This window comes from Aythya ferina, assembly GCF_964211825.1.
Source record: "Aythya ferina genome assembly, chromosome: 11".
Lineage (NCBI taxonomy): Eukaryota > Metazoa > Chordata > Aves > Anseriformes > Anatidae > Aythya > Aythya ferina.
In genome coordinates, this window is record NC_140307.1 from 157595 (window position 1) to 174802 (window position 17208).

Here is a 17208-nt window from a genome sequence, read left to right on the forward strand (position 1 = left end):
GCTGTGATTCCTGCAGGTGAGATCAGGACCTTTATAAAGAGCAGAGTCCCTTTAGGAAGTCACCTATTGTTCTCTGCTACACAGAAAGGTCACAGCCAAAATTAAATTATATTTTACCTTGGTTAAAGGCAGTAGCCTTATTCAGATACTGCCATAGATCTCTGGCTCCCAGAAGTAATTTTATTCATATGGTCATTTTTAGCTAGGGAATAGAGAAAGTCAGCATTCCAGGCTAAAGGACTAAGATAATGAAATTAAGTAGATTGTTCTTCCTTTGATATTATGAAGATCCTATTTATGCTCTTTTGAGCCTGTTTTTTAAATCCATTTTTATAATGCTCATTTACCTGTGATTCATCAGCTACCTCTGTTCAGAGATACTCCTGTCTGCTTTTGCAACCTCTCATTCTGTCAGCACCTGATGCTTGTCAGGACCTGTGGTATCTGCACTCAGCCCCAGTCAGCTTGTGATGCTTCACAGGGGTGCCTATTACTGCCATGGTGCTTGAAAGCAGAAATTTGCACGTTAATTGCTCTAATCTATTGGATGCATCTAAAATGTGGATTTACAGGGAAAAGGAGGAAACTCTTAGGCTAGAAATCCCTCCTTTCGCTACCTGATGCAGAGCACACACACTAGGGCTGATGAAATGTAACACCAGTATGGCTGCACTGCTACTCCATTTCTGTTGTGACCACAGAGAGATCCGATTTACATCAGAAAACAACAGAAACGACGTGATTCTATCATTTGCTAAAGAACATGCATTGATCACGCTATGAAAACACCTTTCTTAACTGTCCTCCCAAGAGGTTCTTGTCACTATGGTACAGGACCATGCTTGGACGTTCTTTTTAAGCTTTCACTATAGTTTGCGTGCCTCCTGTTTCTTTTCCCCTTGGCAGAAAGCCAGCTGGAGGAGTCTCTCTGCACTGCAGTGGAAAGCTGCAGCTCTGGAAAGCTACCATGTCAAAAATAAGCAGCAAATGTTAAGACTGAATCACCTGAAAACAGAAGGCATTTCTACCAGCTGGTGTAAAAATCTCCAAAAATCTTGCATCTTCATATTTGCCCTCCGTGATCTACAATCCTACTTTCAAGATAGAATTTATTGTACGCTGATATTTATTTGCAGGTTTCTCTCTTTACTCATGTATTTACTTGCTTCCATACAATCCCTTGAGACAAATCAAATTAATGATGTTATGCAAGGTACAACACACAAAAGTAAGTTAAACTGTTCTGATGCACTAATTCTCTATTTGTAAGATTTATTTATTAAATATCATAGCCAGCCACGTCGCCACAATGTAATGTAAAAAACAACCTATTGCAGCATCCCCTCACTCATCTGTTGAGAGTGAAGATCTCCTTTTGAGTAAAGATCTCAAACTGAGAAACTGTGTAAGCTAGTTACATCTCCAGTAGTCCGCAGAAATAACTGTTCTGGATTTTTCCCTCTTTCTGTGGCTGGCTGTTTTCCCAACTAGCTTCTCACAGAGGCTTATGACAGTACGGATTTTCAGATTCATATATGCTTGCCAAAATGCTGTCTGAACCTTCTGAGGTTTCAGCTGTGTCCCCTCGGCAGGCTTGGCAAGTCACAAAGGAACAAAGCAGGACAAGACACCGGTTTATCGTCAAGCCTCTTAGACTGTAGCTCATCTCTGTGGAAATCTTGCAGACTGCAGGGGGCAGAACCTGACGCTGCTTTAGGAAACACTGCAGATTATTTCTGACTTCAATCTTGTTTTAAAGTAGCTGGGATGCCTTTCCACTCAGCTTCATCAGCACAAGATGTCTCTCCATTCCTTCGTCACAAGAGACATGGATTTTACTACTTTCCGGTGCTTCTCCCTCGCTCGGCACACCGAAGTCTCATACTCTGTGTTTGCTTGGTTGTTCCACATACTGCACTGAAGTGCTTTCAAGATGTGGCTAGCTAGAACAGATTGTTAGGGTTGTGGATCTGTGTCCTGAACTAAGGCCCTCTCTGGTCACTCTGCATGTTAAGAAGTCCTGTCTACACAGCAGGTGACTGCTCACAACCACTGTTTTACACCCGAGGGTAAAGTTCAAAGAGATTTTTCTTGTATACCCTGCTTCTGGAATCTAGGAAAGCTCATCATGTACCACTGGAGGCAAGTACACGTCTGCAACTGAATAGGGAAAAGAATCGCCAGGAGACAACGATCTCTCTGTTCTGTTTACTACCGCGGGACAGAGAAGAAGGAAAAGTAAATGATGGCAAGCCTGGGCATCTTTTAGCACTGCTGGCTTCCATGATTTTATTGTGGATATTGCAATAACCCAATACGGGGCACTTAACAACCTCTGCGGAGTTTAAGCAGTACTTAAGCAACTCTCTCCCGTCAGATCAACAACGATTATTCTTTCACAGGCCGTGAGTCCGGCTCACGGCTCGACCGGCTCACGGAGCGCTGCTGCGCCTGGCCGGGGACCGGCAGCCCCGCCGCCCTGCGGCCCGGGACAGCTCCCGGCAGCCGCCGGCCGGGTAGCGACGGCGCCGCGCTTGGCGCCTGCGGACGGCGCGGGTTCGGGCAGGCCGGCTGCGCGCGGCCCGCGGCACGAGCTCCCCGAGCCGGCGAGGAACCCGGACCCGAGGCTGATCCCGGGCCGAGGCGCGGGGCCCCGGCCCGCGGAGGGGCGCGGCGCCGCCGGGCCCGGCTGCGGCCTCGGAGGCCGCGCCCCCTGAGGCCGCGCCCGCGTTCGCCGCAGTAGCGCAGCAGCGCGCGCCGGCCGGGCCAAGCGGGGCGGAGCTCGGGGCTCTTTAAGAGCCGTGCGCCAGTCACGGCGCGCTGCAGCAGCGGCCGCCGGGTTGCCATGGAGACGACGGCCGGGCCGGTCGCTATGGAGACGGCAGCGCCCTGGCTGCCGGGCGGGCCGCGCGGCCGGGAGGCGCGGAGGCACGCGCTGCTGGCGGTGATCGGCGAGGTCGGGACGGAGCCGGAGCGCGGGGCGCTGCGCGGCGCCCTGGAGCGCGGTGAGGAGCGGGGCCGGGCGCCGCCGCCGCCGCCGCCTGAGGGGCCGCGCGGGGTGCCGGCCCTGCCGCCGCGCCGCCGGGAGGCGGACGCCCGGCCCCAGGCGGAGCCGCCGCCGGGTCGCAGAGCTTCGTCCTCGGCCCGGGGGGACGGGGCGACGGCGGAGCGGGGGGGCAGGTGTCGGCCGAGGCGGCGCGGAGCGGGGCGGGGGGGCCTCGGCGGCGGGGCCGGGCGTCATCTGCGGGCGGGAGGCGGCCGGGGCTCTGCTGCTGCTGCAGGCTGGCGTGCCTGCGGGCGTTCGGGCCGCGATCGGCGGGGGTGCTTGCCCTTTTTCCTTTTTCCCCTCTGCGAATTCTTCTACTTGCGTTAGCCAAATGCCTTCAGCGCTGTGCGCAAATGTCCGGAGTTTGAAGGCGTTCCGTGGTTCTGGAATTTCCACCTCAGTAGAGGAGCGGTAGACCGGGCCTTGCTCCCCTCGCCCCCGAGGTTCCTCCTGCCGAGGCTTTGTCTCGCCCGAGTGACTTCTGCAGCTGCCGGCGGGGGCCTGCGGGCGGAGGGGCTGCGGGCGGCCAAAGCCCGGCACATCGCAGGGCGAGGCGCGGTGCCGGCCGCCCGGCTGCAGCTGGCGATCGGCGCTGGGCGCTGCCCGGCGCCCTTGGCGAAGGGTCGTTGTCGGTGCGATTGGCCGCGGGGCCGTTCCAAGGGCCGGGGGCCGGGCGGTGGGGCGGGACGGTAGTTCTTGCTTTGCGGCAGCTTCTGATGGTTCCGAAGGAAAAAGAGAGGTTGGATTGCCGGCTCCGTGAGGACCTTGCGGCGGGGGAGGGGGTCCTGTTTCATCATGCAGTTTAGCGCATCACTGAGAAATGAGGGGTGGCTCATACGCTTGGAAGTTGGTATGCGCTCCCCTCGTTTCCAAGGTGCGTTGTCTTAAAAGATGCCAGTGATGTAAATATTGGCCACACTGCGCTATTGGGAGATACTTCTGTGGGTGTGTGCCTTTTGACCATCAACAGTACTAAGGGACAGACAGACGGTGTGATTTAAGAAGGGGGTGTAAAAACGTCGTGCCGTGTCCAGTTTCTCCACTTCAGCATCTTTACCATCCACCCGTCTTTGGCAGGCCACTTACCAACTACTGACAGTGCTTCATTCCATTTTCCGAGGGACAACTCTATTCAGCAGGGATAGACTGGATTTTGACCACTTAGGCTCTGAGAGGCTTTGAAGGGCTGCTCCTGCTTTCTGCACATCAGGATGGCTTTATTTGCTTGGGACTTCACTGAAATGGTGTGCCAACTTCCATCTCGATCCCATTTTTGAACGAATCTTTGAAATAGTGGCTGATTGGACTGTAAACTAATGGATTGAAATGCCAATACCCTAGGAATTCCAGAAAAAATAGATGCAAATTTTGCAATACGGATTGTTAAGTGCCATAACACATACAAATTCTACAGTTAATTGTGTCTGACCAGAAATGAAATCCTGTCAAGTGCAGCCATCTTTTGGCATAAGAGCTATTTAAGCAGGAGTATTGGTACATCTCTCCCAGTAGAAGTGAATGCCTTGCTCAGTAGCAAGTGAACTGCTGAAGAAGGTATGAACCTGGATTACAGGCTTCCTTTTGTCACTGATGGGGTGCATGACCTCCAGCAAGCCATAGAGGAGTTTTCTCCACTGTGGAAACTGAGGGAATGGCCTCTTCTTGAAATAGATTGAGATCTGTAAGTTGAAAATTGATATAAATAACAAGAATCATTAAAATGACTGTGTGCGTGTCTTGAGATCTATCAACACACAGCATGTTATAAAGGTGGAGGCAGCTATACCCTTGGTCAGGGAGTTCTGGAAGCATGGAAACAGTACAAAAATGATGTATCCCATTTCTTAAGGGTAGCTTGCTGAAGAGGTTTCACATGAGGCTTGTGTAAGGGTAGAACAGGCTGCTAAGCAGAGGATTTGATTTCCTCAGGAAACGAAGCAGTATAAATAACAAAATGCTTTTGCCCTTCACAAAAGCATTTTTCTGCAACCTTGCAAGCCTAGGAAGAGGCTTATAGATCCAGTGAAAATCAAATTAACAAAACTGGCAAATAAAGTTGGTAAGCCAAACTTGTCTATCTATCTATCATTTAAGGATAAAACAGTTCGTATTTTGTTTCTTTCTGTTGGCTGTGGGGCCCTGCCTGCACAAAAACTTACTGGGAGGAGATACTTGAAAAGTAAGTGAATAAATCTCTTACTCTGGCTGAACCAGAAAGTGTACTTTCCCTTTTCTTCTGGGTTCAGGAGAATGGAATAATGAATATAGGATACTGTGGGAACCTGCTTGTTCTCACACTTGGTGCTTCTTATGCAGTGGCATTGTGTATCTGTGGAAAACGTGAACAACACCTATTCTAAAATGCCGTCTAACAAATACTGGTCTGATTTCTCTGTTGCTGTGACTCTTGTCCAGTTATAAAACAACATCTGAAAGACATTCTATGATATTAGAAGGAAATGCCAAATCTTATGAGCCAGTTATGTTGGCAAGAAATAAAGAAGTTTACAAGGGCATTAGGATAGAGATGGGAAACTGAGTTCCATGGTACCTTACCCAAGCTGTGTACGTGTGAAGAGCGTGGGCACCTATAAACCTTGTTACGGTGTAGTCCGCACTCCTGTATCTGGAAACAGGAAGCCAATCAGCAAAGACAATGTTCTGACTGTCCTGCCATGGTATAAATTGAAACTGTGGCAAGGGGAGTGAGATTCCTTTCCTGGAGGGGAAGGAAACATTGAATAAATTGTGACAAGTAAGATAATGAGTGAAATGAGAATTTTACTTCTCCCTTTCCTTAATCTGAAAGAGTGTCTCTCATGTCTGTGTCTTAGAGGAAGTAGCAGTGCCTCAGATATCATCTATCTCTGCAGTAGGACACCAGGACTCTGGCACAGCAGCTAAAGTCAGCAGGATATGCCCTGCAGAGTGCCACCTTGCTCCTGTTTGGGTCGGAATGCTCATCAGCACTGCATTAAGAGGCACTTATATTTGACATTGGTTTAATCCATCATGCTTTCCAACGGTATTTCATAGGAAAACATTCTTTTCACCTTTTTGCTCCTTGTCTCTTATTGCACATCTTACTTTTACCTATTCCAAGGCTACACAGAAAGGAATAGATGTTCTGTGACACTGAAAGTGGCAGTAAGCTTTTTTGATGTTCAGAGGGTTTACTTTTTTATGCTCTGCTGTGCAGACTGTCGGTTGATAAGCTGCATTCCTCTGTCAGCTGCCACCAGAAAGAAACTAAGATCAAAACTTTCTTGAGTTTCTGTGGATTTTACAGGCCTCTCGACTACTGAACTGCGATGCAATGCTTACTAACTCTGTCTTGGTTTTGTGTACAAAGCTGGAGCTTGTATCCTAGAAGGTACTGTTTCCCACCAGTAGTCAGCAGCTCTTGTGTAACATCAAGTTACGGTGCTGGAGAACAAAAACTGCAGTAACTGGGAATGGTATCTGCATGAAAAGTCAAAGTGCTTCACTTGGAAAGAGAGCAGATACTGGATGCACAAACAATAAAACTTTTTTTCTTTATACAAGAGAGGACAGGTTTCCAGAAAATGGTGGAAGAATTGTCATCAAGGACCCCCCAAAAAATGGAGCTGAAACTCTTGTTGCAATAAACTCTTAGAAGTCTGTGATATTGTTCTTCAACAGCTGTGCTTCTGCAACCAGGAGCATAAGAGGCCAGAGTAGTGATTCATGGTGACTTTCCATTTCTGTTCTGTGGTACCACAATGTAGTATCACACCATCCAGGAGAGGTTGTTCCTTACTAGTTTGTGAAGAAGATCTGATCTGTAGTGTTTGGTGTCATCTAGAATGTACAGCTGCTCACGCTGAAGTCTGAAGGTGACTTCCCAGCACAGCGTGGTGCCATTTGCTCCGGGAGCAGACACTGTTTCCTGCTGATATGAAGGCGATTAGCTTACAAAGATTATGTAGATTAAAGAGCAAACTCAAAGGGTCTTTGAGTAGGATCAGGGGCTTTGAAGGAGTGATTAGGCAGAGGGAGTTGGGGGGGGGTGAGAGGGGAGGAGGCTCTTGTGACTTGGAGGATGCTCAAGCTATAAGAGCATAGAAACCAGAGTGACTGAGGTGTTGAGTAATTGAAACATTCAGTAGCCTGTCTCTATATGCAACCAGTGCTGGATAATGCAGACGATGTAAAGGTAACATAGTGTAACTGCCTTGCTTGGGCAGTCGAGTAATTTAGCCACTATTCCTTGAACTTTTTTATTAGTTTCACTCATTTGAAGCCTAGGTTGAATGACGAGTTGCTTACTGCATGTACTCCAGGGATAGATGTGTTATGGAAGGGAAACACCTTCTGACCCTCTGATTCTGAAGACTTTTTCTCAGCCTGAAACATAGAATCATAGAATAGTTTGGATTGGAAGGGACCTTAATGATCATCTAGTTCCAACACCCCTGCCATGGGTAGGGATGTTTGGAAGACCATCATTGGTTCTTATGTGTCTTGTTAATTTCTGTCTCCTCTTCTGTTTCTGGAGTAAATGTAACAACAGTTCACTGTTCTTCTTCTGTTGGGCAGGAATTCGTTCCTGGAATATTAACCTTCTCTCCTGTGACCTGAATCAGCAACTGCGACTCTTTGTAACCCGGCACCTGGCTCAGTTTTCTTCAGAAGTCAAAGGTCAGTTGTTAGTTTATCACCATTAACTTTTACTTTTTTTCTTTCTAGATTAGAAAAAATACAGAATACAGCTGATTTTGATTTAGAATGTCATAATCATTTAGTGAATTGTTTGCTCAGGATTCTGCAGGCAAACACTAAAGAAGAAAAACAGTCTTAAGGATCTGTTGGATGTAAGGAATTTAACTTAATTACTACTGAGAATAGAGTGAATACAAACGTGCCGTGTAAACGTGTATTAACCTAGTTAGAATTTGTCTGTCTTCTGTACCTTATTCATATGGCACAATATAGTGTTACTTGAGTTATGTACTATCTACCTCTTCCTTTTGGGTTTTAGAATGTACTTTTGCATGTATAAAATATGTTGCAAGGGGTGTGTAAGACTAATCAAAGGGCTTTCTGAATCACTTTTTTTGGAGGCCTGTTTCCTCCTCCTGAGAAGAATAATAAGTAAAAGCATTTTGACAGTGTCATTAACAGTCAAAGCTTGGATTCTAGTTACGCTGTTTATAATTTATGTAATGTATGTTAAAGTTGCTGTAATAAGCACTAATGATGCTGTTGCAAAACCCTTATAACAACTCTCTTATAACTCACTGTTCCTTTTACACTCTTGTCAAAGCTTCTTGAATATATTTTCCCCAAACTGTTCTCTTAATGGATAGCTGTGAAAGAAGGTACTTAGACTCTTCTCAAATCTGCCACTGACTGAGGTCTCTTAACTTACTTGTGACTCTTTTAATATGGAGATAGAAAATCTCCCTCCTGGCAAAGCAGTGTGTATATTATGGGGTCTTTTCTGTGTGTGTATTAAAATACTGTTTATTAAACTTGCAAGCCAAGACATGGCAGAAGATCTGTCTGCATTTAAAGCAACTATTACAGGGGTTATGGTACAAATAGATTCAAACAAGGTAACAAAGTATAATGTTCACTGAAGAATTCTTAACTAAGGGTTGAAATATCTGGATTAATATTAGTAGCGTGTATTCTCTCACCTAAAACTTTTTCTTTCCTCCAGAGCAAGGGGGTGATAAATGCAATGCCAGTCTATAAAGAAGGTTCCAAGAAGGATCCAGGGAACTGCAGGCCTGCCAACCAACTGCTAATTCTATTGGGCAAATCAGTAGAAACTATAATAAAGGACAGAATTAGTGTCAATCTGAAAACAGTACCCACCGATTCTGCAAAGGGAAGTCCTGCTTGTAGTTCTTTGAAGGAGCCAGCAGACATAGATAAGTGATTTTTTTCCACTTGTCAGTGTTTTGGAAATCAAAGTCCATGGAGTCTGTTCAAGGAATCCTATTAGCCATAGAACAAGGGGCAAGGTTCAGATCTCTTGTCTGGATATTTTCCCCTATAACTGAAAATATTAAGCATATGAAATGTAATACACTTTCCAGTTACCATTATCTCTTCAAAAGTGATATGCCAAACAAATGAGCTGTTTTCTATCAAATATAATAAACTAATCAAAAGGAAGCGATTCTGCTTCTGCATACTGTAAAAGTAACTTCCGGCATGAATTCCTAACCACGTTTAATATGAGTGCACTATTGTAGCTGTAATGAATTGGTTACGTTTTAGGCAAGAGCTACAGGAAATACTTTTCTTTGGTAAGTTGAAGCAGGGAGAAAGGTAGGTGGTGGCCAAATTCCTTTTTCCTATGAAAAGACAGTGTGACTTAGAGCTATTGAAGTCTCAGCAGTGGGAAATAGTACTTAAATCTCTTGCCATGTTGCTTTTTCAGTATTATGGTATCACTAAGGATAATGATCATTTTAGTCATCCTGGGGTGAGTCCATTTGCACAATCTCAGCTTGGCTTGTTTCATTTCACTGAGGAAGTTGAAATTGCCCAGGCTTTGAAATTGAAGGCTTGCAGTTTAATGTGGTACTAGATATAGTAGCACTCTTTCTTAAAGCCCTTCTCCATAAATACACATCTGCAGAATTTCAAATAGATCAACACGTTTGTTTTGACTCCACACAAAAATCTCTTGCTGTAGTACTCCTTTGGGAAGGGAGAAGTACAGCTGGCCTTCAGCTGTTCCTGCTTGTGTGATGAAGCTGTCAGCAGTATAGACATGAGATTCTGGTTTGGTTATCTAAGGATTGATCTTAGGAGCTGATTAGTTTCCATAGGTGGCTACTTGGTTTGTTGCAAGTGTGTGCAGCTGGCATATGACTTCTCTAATAGTCCCCTGGCAGCACTTAGAGCAAGAACAGCCAGGTAGAGACAGTCTTAGGGGTTATGGAAGTTGAGAGAGCAGCTTTGCATCAAACTAGAAAGTTGCATGTTCTTGTTGATCAATTCAGTAAACATGTTAGTCAAAATGCAGCAAGATGATTTCTCAGAGGGATCGCTCTGTGGGATCAAGAATCTTGAGGCAAAAAGAGTGAGTGTGAGGATAATAGCCACAACTTAAGTTGTATTAAGCAACTGCCTCGAGCTGTAGACAATGATGACAGTTCATGTAGTTCAAGATTATTGCAGAAGATAATGTAGCTTAAAGGTGAATGCCTTTCAGCTTGAAAACCGAGGAGTTAGGCTATAATACCATCATTTATTTGAAGGTGGTAAATCTTGAAGTGTAGAGAGATTTCTGGTGGTAGCTAGCAAGAAACTGGTTATGGTATGGTTAGGAGGAGAACATAGGAAAGATTGCAAAAACAGAAATTGCAGGTCACAACTGACATGACAATCTAGAAAAACTTTAAATGTGACCTGGGAACAGTCTTTATGCATTACATATATGCCATCAGATCATACCCTCTGGAAGATAATTGCTATCTTAAATGTTTTTAGCTGTGCCACACTTGTTTGAGCAGTTTTTTCTATACTAAGTACTTTCATGTTTAAGAATCCAACTTATTTTCTAACTTCTGTTTCAGCTTATTTAGAGATGAGGAACAAATGAGTCTAAGATGTGGCTCAAATGAGAGGAGATAAGCTGAGGGCAAAACCAATAACGGTGAGGCAGTCATAAATGATACCTAATCCACCTTACAAAAGGTGACTGTTTTGCTAACCTATCTTGCTGGCTCACTTCTGATTATCACAAACAACACGACTTTTTTGCTCTTGGGGTAATTGTGCAGCATAGTTTGCAGGAGAGAGCTATGGATGGTAGGGACAGCATGAAACAAAATAAGCATCTGATGATGAACTGTCTACAGGGAAAAGGGATAGTCCTGATTGGCAGCAGAATAATGGAAGAAGGTAGGAAGAATTAGAAAGGATCTTGCATGACAAACTCTCCGTGTGTTATGGAGAATCTGGAAGCTAATAAATGTCCTGAAGGAGGGAAAGGGTAATGTGATGAGAAAAATAACTGTCAAACCAACTCAAGGTGAAATATTGAAGGCTTGTGTGCCCTTATGGTGAGGGTACCCCTATGTGCACTTTTGTACTGCTGTCAGTTGCCATTGGCTGCCATAAGTACTTGATCATGTACACTGTCTGGATGGTAATAGTTCTTTGCAAAACAGAGAGACTATGCTTTTCCAATAGAAATTGACATGTGGCAATGTAAAATGCTCAGAATAATTACTTCTCAGAACATGATAAACCTACTTCCTGATCCTTGTTTGAGTTTGTTTGGGAAAAAAAAACAGTTACATTCCTGTAGAAAGCAGGAATAAAACAACAACAACAACAAAACTTCAGAAATAGTAGCAGCTGCTTTCAGCTAGACTGGTAGTTTAAGATAGTTGAATAGCTATACTAGTAATCTTTCCTCTCAGATTATATTCTGTGGTAGTCTTCAGAAAACTTGTTATAACCAACTAATGACACAATTGAAAGTCAAGCTAGGCTTAAATAGTATAATTAATATTTCATAAGGTGCATTATATCAATATGATGTTTGAGGCTCTGACAAGCTTTTTTTGGCTTTATTAACAAGTAAGGTCCTGTAATGACATGCTAGTTGTTATTCATTATATAGTCCATGTAAATCCTTACTGCTGATAGGCTGTCCAGTTTTCTAGGACTTAAATGCCAGAGTACTAGATCTCAGGTTGGAAGCTGATTTCTTCTTAGTCGATCTCTTAGTTCTTATATAGAAATAATCTGTTTGTACAGACTGTTTAACACTACCACTATTTCTAAATTTTTCTTTAGAATAGAAATTGTTTCATTCTCTAAAATGATTTATTCCAAATACATAATAAATTCACTGAATATTTCCAGCTTTATTCAACCTGTAGAATGAGAGACATGTCATACAAATGTTATGAAGTCGTAAGACTTTATTTCAAAAATACAGCTTTTACTATCTTTAACATACTTCTTTCAATACTAAGTGAGCTCTTTTTGTAAAATAATACATCTTCAGGATTGTCCGTGATAATAATATTGGGCTTCATCTTACCTGTTTGAAGCCAGCATAATGAACCTTCTTTGTTAGGCCAGGTTAGGAAGTTATGAGGAATATTTTTTGTTTTACCTTTGTGTATTTTAAAATGTTGCTTTGTTCATAAAGTATGCGTTTTAGTTCTTACTGTGATAGCCCAACAGACTGCTTGATGGAAAGTAAGAACCCAGAGCTCCAATAACATGTTCCTATATTTGAGCTAAGCAAAGGTTAAATGAATGTTGGTTTCTTGTTTTCATGCTGTCGTATCCAAATGCTGGCTACCGATTGAAAGGGTAAATAGTGCTTCTCTTGCTCCAGAATTCTTATAAATGTTTAACCTGCATTTTACAACTGACACTTCTGTACGTATTTATTATACACTTGAAACTACTGAGGATTCAGTAAAATCATATAGGATTCACTCATGTGAAGTATCATTACTATGAAAGAAATTAATTTTCAGAAATGCTCTGATTCTGTTCATCTTCTCTACTGTATAGTAAGGTAAGAAGTGAAAATTCTATTCAGTTTATTAAAAATGAGTAAGGTCAAAGGAAATGCCATACTGAATCAGATCAGTGGTCTATGTAGCCTGATATTCTGTCTCAAGAAGCAACAATAAGAGATGTATTTCAGGGAGAGCATATGAGTGTAGCTGCTTTTGATTGTCCTCTTTTCCTCATACTCACTCACTCTGCATAATGCTTGGATTTGGGATGTTAAAGGACATGTCCACAGCAACTCCTTTTAGTTAAAAAAAAAAAAAAGTTGAATCCCTTCTGAATACAAATACTGTCTGCATTCACAGCTGTGTAACAAGTTACTGAAATTACTGCTTGCTATCAAAAGAAGTTATTTATTTCTTAAGTTGATTTAGCTTCACTGAGCGTTTCCTATCATTTAGCATTTTAGAATTTGGTGAGTAGTGACCTGATCTATGACTGATTTTTTTGTAAGCCTTGAATGTATTTCATGCTCTTGCCCTTCCTCTCCAAATTGAAGGATTTGGGACTTCTAAGATTAAGTCAGTTGTTCAATCCCTGTGATCATTTTGCTTATCTAAGCTAAACTTGAATGGATAGGCGCACTACTTCACATGCTTTTGAAGATAACGCTGTGCCTTCTTAATTTATTGTTTGCCCTTTTAATAATGAGCGATTCATGAAACTATGCACCTAAAGAATGTGGGGGGAAAAAATCATCCCCTTTGAACAAGATCTATCAGATAAGAAATCTAGCAAAATACTGGCTTTCCCTATTTGAATGATTTCTTGGTGTTATTGCCTCTCTATAATTGCTGACCCTATTTGTAGTATGCTTCTTATGTGACTTCTTGTAGTACTTGAGCATACAGCTAAGACTTCCAGTTCTTATCTTCAGCTGCTGTTCATGAGTGACATCACCACAAAATAAAAACACCTACCTGCACTCCAGACTTCAGCATCCTCTAGAATATGACTTGCTTCCATAAAATTTGGCTGAGGTCAGTGCACTACTGGCTCAAGTTCTGAGAGCTGGGTGCCTTTTGCTGGAAAGCTGAATTGGCTGTTAGGAGTCAGCATTTGCATACTGAGAGCAGTGTCTTTCATGACCTTGGTGAACACCCAGTTCTATTGTTCTGACAACCCAGGCATTTCAAGTGTTGCAGGCACTGTTTTTAGCAACTTATGTAAGGCTTTTTTTTTTTTTTTTTTTACTCATCAGACAACTGCTATCTCTTACTGTGTAACCTATTTTAATTCTTTCTATTTTTTGCCTAGAATAGCACTTTTTTTCTTGACTGTCTGGCCTTATTCTCTTATCTCTACTTTTCTGAGCTGTGTTTCTTATTTAAATAAGCGTTTAACAGCTCTGAGTGAGATGGCCAGTTAAGAAGAAAGAAGGGGCATGTGATTGCACTCAGCATCTCTGGAAAAACAGCAATAAAAAGTCAATACTATTTTCTCCATTTCATAAAATGAGCAGCTTTCAATTACTGGATAACTGTTTATGAAGGATCTATATGCTGCAAAATAGTTATGTTAATTATCTGTTCTCAAAGACAGGCTTGATGCTACTTTAAACAGTGCTCTGGTAACTAGTTCATGTTCCCTCACAGTGGCTACACACAGAAACTTTGACTTGCGTGTTTTTCTTGCAGTGCTGTAGTGACACTTCTTTAACTTGACAAAGGCAACATTCTCCTGGTGGCTGTGCGCATTGTAAGCACAGCAACTACAGTGACAGTGGCCTCACAAATAAGAGTAGCTCTAGCACGCTCTTTTTTTCTATCTCCTACCCTTTGGGGAATTTCATGTTTGTTTTAGCAGAAATGGTGGAGCTAGATGTAGCTATTACAAGTTAATACAAGCTCTGGGTGACTTTGTACAAATGATGCTGGAATCCCAGCCATACTTGGAGATTGGTAACAAAAGCTTTGTTAATGTATTGCTAGTGTATTATTAGCTTACTGTGGCTATGAATGTTTCTCCTTTAGTGTCCCTGCCTTCAGTGGCTTACAGTAGGCTTTTCCAATCCATGTGAACTGGACCTTGCTAAGACATAAGATAGGCAAAAGGGAAGGAGGATTAAGTATGAAAATAATCCTGAACATGTGACAACAGCTGTGAATAACTTTCTGACAGATTTCTTGGTCTGTTTCACTCTACAGTAGTTTCACTCTACCCTGCTATGAATTTCTTCCTTTGCTTTTAAAGAATTCCTAGTATTGGCATGGGCTTGAGGAGGGAGCATCTGACCAGCAGCTCTCAATTCCTGTTTACCTGGGTGGTGTACTTAAACAGTTGGAGGTAAGTGGCTTAAGATGTTTCAGTGCCTTCCTCCTAGGAATGAGCACCTGGGCTGAGCCATTTGGACTGTTACTCTGCCTGAGATCATGAATACATCTAGAGAAGCTTGTTTTTTCAGAACGTCCCAGGATAGGTTCATAAAGTGGAAGGCATCGTTACTTACAGCCAGCAAATGTATCCTATCTCACTTCCCCACCGGAGGCATTAACGTGTAAGAAATGAGCGATGTCATCATCTTCCCATACTGGTACACGTGCTCGTGTGTTGCTCGGAAATGTTGTCCACCCATCAGTCTGCAGAGCGGCAGCACTGCTTCTGGCACTCTGTTGCATCCAGCTTGGATGAAAGAACTTAGCAGAGCTCGTCTGAAGTGATCTTTTCTAGGATTTTAGCTGCTATTTCAAAAAATATTTTTTCCCCTAGGTGTGGACTCAGAAAGCCAGCACTGAAGGAGCCTGTTAATCCTATTTTGCCATGAGATTAATTGTTGTCATGTGCTATTGTAATTTTAATGCCATAAGTCCAACCTCCTTAGAAGACAGATGTCCCTGACTCTGATTTGGCTCCGTTCCAGGATTTTGTCTTGCCCTGTTAACCATGGTGTTGCCAGAGAATATGCTCTTTTTCCTCTCTGTAAGAAGTTAAAATTGCAGACTGGAGACACTATTTTCCTTTCCTGAACTGGTATTGCTCCGTACATGGGGAATCTGAGATGACATGCTTTCTATTTGATCCTGAAAAATTATAAAATTCTCTGAGCTATAAAATCACGAAGTTTAAAATGGACTTAATGGGCATTGGTAAAGACTGTGTGTCTAGAAGCATCTTCTGAAGTAGCACCTTTTATTCTTTGTAATGGAATGTCTTGCTACTTGATTTGGAAACTTTAGGAAACTGCAAAAAATACTCAGCTTTTCTTTATTTCTTGATAGAGCAAACATGTTTCTGTATGGTGTCCACACCATACACCTATTCCATCTGATTTCTTACATATTGCCTTATTCTACTAGCCTATATGAAGCAAAAAATGAAGCAAATTAGTCAATTTCTGAATTCAGGCTTTAGAATGCTAAGAGAACTGCAAGGAAAAGATATTTACTACCTGAAGACAATCTCACTTTTTTTTTATTATTATTATTATTATAAACAAAGCAAATGTTTTAACTATTTTTGTTTGGTAGGTGAGAGTGTTGTGATTTTTGTATTATGCAGACAATTGTATTAAGGTGAGGTGCACTATGTATTAAGATGAGGCATTGCTTTTCATTTGAATGCATCAGGTTACAAGCAGTCTACCATAAACCATTGGTTATTACTTTCAGTGGTTATAATTGCTAGTGGTTAAAACTGTTCCTCACATCTAGGTTGAATTCATTTACTGTGCTTTGCAGTCACTATATTTCATTCTGACTGTATCTGCTATGTCTGAGTTCTCTTCTGGAACAAATTTTACTACCTGTAGATGCCTTCTCCCCTTCCCTCATAATGAATCCTTTTGTATAAATCAAACTAATTTTGGGGAGGGAGGGGACTGTTGACCTCAAGCAATACTTTGTGTTATGTGGGCTTGTTCAGCCTGGAGAAGAGGAGGCTCAGGGGTGACCTTATCGCTCTTTTTAGGTACCTCAAGGGAGGCTGTAGCGAGGTGGGGGTTGGCCTGTTCTCCCACGTGCCTGGTGACAGGACGAGGGGGAATGGGCTTAAGTTGAGCCAGGGGAGTTTTAGGTTAGATGTTAGGAAGAACTTCTTTACAGAAAGGGTTGTGAGGCATTGGAACAGGCTGCCCAGGGAAGTGGTGGAGTCACCATCCCTGGAAGTCTTCAAAAGACGCTTAGATGTAGAGCTTAGGGATATGGTTTAGTGGAGGGCTGTTAGCGTTAGGTTGGAGGTTGGACTCGATGACCTTGAGGTCTCTTCCAACCTAGAAATTCTGTGATTCTGTGATATGATACAACAAACAATCGTGTTACGATCTCTTCAGTTTAAAGAGCCTTAGAATCTGCTTTTCAAAAAGGAAACCAAAAACTACAAACTGCAGTGGTCTCTGACCATCCTATTGATCACATTCTTGCTCTTAACTAATAGCCTGCAATATATATCTACAGCTAGCTCTCTACCATGAACTGAATTTGTGTGTTCTCAGCCATGGTGTTGCTGTTTTCTAAATGTAACCAACATGGCACAAATGTGATATAAATTCCTTGCTTTTTTCTGTAATGTGTCTAGTCTAGTAGAAAGATCAATGGTTTTGGCACCAATCACAAGTTTCAGTTAATTATTAGTTATTTTAAATATTAATTATTAATTATTTTCTTGCAAGTAACTGAAGTCTTGATCACAAGTTATAT

At 42.7% G+C, this 17208-nt stretch overlaps 1 protein-coding gene across 1 annotated transcript in view; it reads left to right on the forward strand.

Annotated features, from left to right (window-relative positions):
* Positions 1 to 2899: 2899 nt before the first annotated feature.
* Positions 2900 to 17208, forward strand: part of MAP1A (microtubule associated protein 1A) — a 60150-nt gene continuing 45841 nt past the window's right edge. Inside the window, exons 1-2 of the mRNA XM_084531693.1 lie at positions 2900 to 3005; positions 7607 to 7708. The gene's annotated coding sequence lies outside the window, so the exon portion shown is untranslated. The remainder of the gene's footprint in view (positions 3006 to 7606; positions 7709 to 17208) is intronic.